The sequence below is a fragment of the Neodiprion pinetum genome, chromosome 3 (assembly GCF_021155775.2).
Source record: "Neodiprion pinetum isolate iyNeoPine1 chromosome 3, iyNeoPine1.2, whole genome shotgun sequence".
In the NCBI taxonomy this organism is placed as follows: Eukaryota; Metazoa; Arthropoda; class Insecta; order Hymenoptera; family Diprionidae; genus Neodiprion; species Neodiprion pinetum.
In genome coordinates, this window is record NC_060234.1 from 15,694,957 (window position 1) to 15,698,870 (window position 3,914).

Consider the following 3,914-nt stretch of genomic DNA (forward strand, 5'->3'; position numbering starts at 1 on the left):
GTGAAACGCAAGACAAGTTTCTTTTTATTAAACGCTCGTATTAAACACTACAAAACTGTAATGATTGATTCTTATTGCGAAGAAATTTGAGCTTCAGCGTTTCTGTAATGCGAGAATGGTGTCACGAAAATCGTAAAAAGTCGAGTGCACATTCGTTTGTTTTTGATGCACGTTAAACTGCATCTGTAGTTTCAAAAATGTCAAATCTAATTTTATCAAAATATGTGCCTCGTATTTTTCTAATCCTCATATTTGATTCTCAAAAACAGATGCGACGACAGTTCCGTGTGGTGTGGACGACAGCTAGGAATGGCTTTTGGCGGACGATAACACAGAACGAGACGAGAAATGAAATGCAAGACAAGTTTCTTTCCATTAAACGCTCGTATTAAACACTACAAAACTCTAATGATTGATTCTTATTGCGAAGAAATTTGAGCTTCAGCGTTTCTGTAACGCGAGAATAGTGTCACGAAAATCGTAAAAAGTCGAGTGTAAATTCGCTTGTTTTTGATGCACGTTAAACTGCATCTGTAGTTTCAAAAATGTCAAATCTAATTTTATCAAAATATGTGCCTCGTATTTTTCTAATGCTCATATTTGATTCTCAAAAACAGATGCGACGACAGTTCCGTGTGGTGTGGACGACAGCTAGGAATGGCTTTTGGCGGACGATAACACAGAACGAGACCAGAAATGAAATACAAGACAAGTTTCTTTTTACTACAGGCTCGTATTGAATACTACTGAACTCTAATGAATCTTATTGCAAATAAACCTGAGTTTCAGCGTTTCTGTAACGCGAGAATGGTGTGACGAAAATGGTGAAAAGTCTAGTTCACATCCGTTTGTTAGATTTAATTTTATCAAAATATTTGCCTCGTATTGTTCTAATCGTGATATTTGATTCTCAAAAACAGGTACGACGACAGTTCCGTGGGGTGTGGACGACAGCAAGGAACGGTTTTTGGTGGTGGTTTTAGTGGGTATTCTGTAAGGCGAGTCCCACACTCCTGGGAGTGACGGTACCCTACCTAGGGCGGTCCATAAAGGATTTCCCCACCGATTTGGCCATACGCAAAGAAAAACAAAAAAAAAAAAAAAAATAAATAAATAAGTAAATGAATGAATAAATAAATGAATGAATCAATGAATGAATCAATGAATGAATCAATGAATAAATAAATGAATGAATCAATGAATAATTAAATCAATGAATGAATGAATGAATCAATAAATAAATAAATAAATTAAATAATTAAAAATAATTATATGTACACGCACGAATACAGTATCTCAGATCACGTCGATTCAGAAATTCAAACTTGTATGTCGAGGTGGTGCACTCGTGATCTGTGAAAAAATACACCATTTACAATAATGCTGCGTCCGTTTCATAATGCATTAAATTTTCAGTAAATAATGCATCAATTCAATGTCTCCAACAAAATGTTGTGTAGCTACATTATGAAACTGCGACTACAGTCGCAATTAAAACAAAGAAACGAATAAATGCGTTAATCAAACGAATTCATGGAACACTTTTCAAATTGTCCTGAAAGTAACGGCACCGAGTAGCGGAAAACGATCTGTTGGTAATACTTTTACACTAAATGGTCACTAATTTTGATAGGATAATTATCATTTTTGAATTGTCATCAAGTACGGTTAAGCATAGGGTACGACGTGTGGGTTGACAATGTGCAAATGGCCGCCGTCACAGAGATTATGTACAAGAGTCGGAAAGAAACGAACCGAGCACTCTTCAAAATTATCTTAGACAACGATAGTTTGACAGAGATGAGTCCAACCGGGAAAGGCAAACACGAAGCAATGCCGGAGAATATTTATTACGCAGTGAAAAGTAATTACGCATTATTCAATGTATGAAATGTAGCGGGCAACATTGCAAATATTATGCCCGCGTCCCTGTAAATTTCAGCATTCGTTGAAAAAATTTTCAGCGAGGAGGACGGATTAACATAAGAGGAGTATCGAAGGTGCATAATTCTGTTGTGCAATACTATGCGCGATCCGAAAAAATAACGGATTCCCGAATTTACGCATTGTACATATTTTGAATGAAACAAAATATTTCATTGCACATGTAAAAACCAATCAAACATTTGTATTACCATATCTGTAAGGAATTGTATAGAATTAAGTATCAAATCTCTGCATCGGTTTACAAACTCAATATTAGTTTGCTAATTATTGTAATTGACGAACTGTCATTGAATTGAAATGGAAAGTGAAGCGTAGCGATCGCATTTACGAAAAAATACTGTCTTTGTCGCCCACGAAATGGAAAAATCACAGGTAAAAGGTAGATGAATCATAACCTGACGATTATTCCTTCATGCTTCTACTTCTGTCATAACATCGGCCATACTTTCGCCGTACTTTAACGATACCTCAGCCTGTCGTGCTTCGTACATACTTATGTCATCTGGATAAGAATAGTACGATTTTCGTATTGAAGTAAAGAGCAATGGAAGGGTTTCGTTCTAAACAAATGCGAGTCATTTTGTTCTTACGCATTACGTATCAATTTGTCGGACAATTAACGAAATTCCAGAATGCAACGGCATATTTTCATCGAAAATAATTTCGAACCGTGGTTTACTGTCCCCGGTTTGATCATTGCGTGAAAATAACGCTGGGTCGTGGCAATATTGCGCTCATTGTTACTACTAGAATCACAGAAAAGTCGGCCACCCGTGTGCTTTGTTGCCGCGGAAATATTCGACGTACGAAAGTAAATACACGGTGTCAGAATTAACCAATTTTCGAGCATCGTTCTCCAGAATATAAATAAACTGACCTAGAATTTTGCGACGAACAAGCAATACACTGTCAAAATTCGGGTGGATTCTGTTCGTTTCTTGAAATCATTTTTGTGTAAAATAAGAGTGATAAGCCTTTGTCAATAATGCTGCACTTTGACGGAATCGGGATGATTCGATGATCATTTTCGAAAGAATTTCAATTTTTGCGCTACATCATCTCGACGTCGCCGCGTCGGCAAACGGTAATAGCGGGATCTTGATCGGCCGGATCGGCCACGCGCAAGCGTTCGCTAACCTCCGTGCTACAACGGTTGTCACTGGCAACCGATGATAACAAAATGCTTGTTAACCTCCCGTTATGCTGCTTTCGTGTAATTATCATTGATAATTTTAAATGCAGACGTTTTTGTCACGCTTCTCTCAATGCAGATATTTTCAAACTACTAATCTTGCTGCTCGCCTAGCTGCAAACAGAGAAAGTCAGTCCAACGAAACTCATCGCGCAGAATCGTCAATGACATATCGTATACCGCTACCTGGACTCGGGTGAAGTTGGCGCTGGTCGATTTTGCCAGATATTTCAATTCCACCTGTTCCGCCAGTTAGTACCGAATTTTCGACAAAAAGTTCGAATTTTGAGATTTATTTCTGGGTGATTGGTTTGACGAATCCCGGAAAATTTTTGATATCCGCGCTCAGGATTTTGCGTATTTTCAGAAAAAAAAATTAAACCCTATTTTTGGTCTCGAAATCGAAAATTTTTTTTTCGCGAGCAAAAACGGTTGTTTCTAAAAAAATTTTGACTTCACTATCGGAGAGATCGTCGCAAATCCTTTAAAAATTAGGCAAAAAATTTCTCAAATGATCACACGGCTAGATTTTGGAGGGGGGTGGCCACCTTATCGTGGTCACCCTGTATATATATATATATATACATATATATATATATATATATATATATATATATATATATATATATATATGTATGTGTGTGTATATATTAGAGTGTCCCAAAAAAACCGACTATTTTTTTTTTTTCAAAGAACATTGAAAAATCGTCACAGTATCTCTAGAAAATGACCCTGTGAAAATATAAGCTCTTAATATTAATATTTAGAGGTGGCG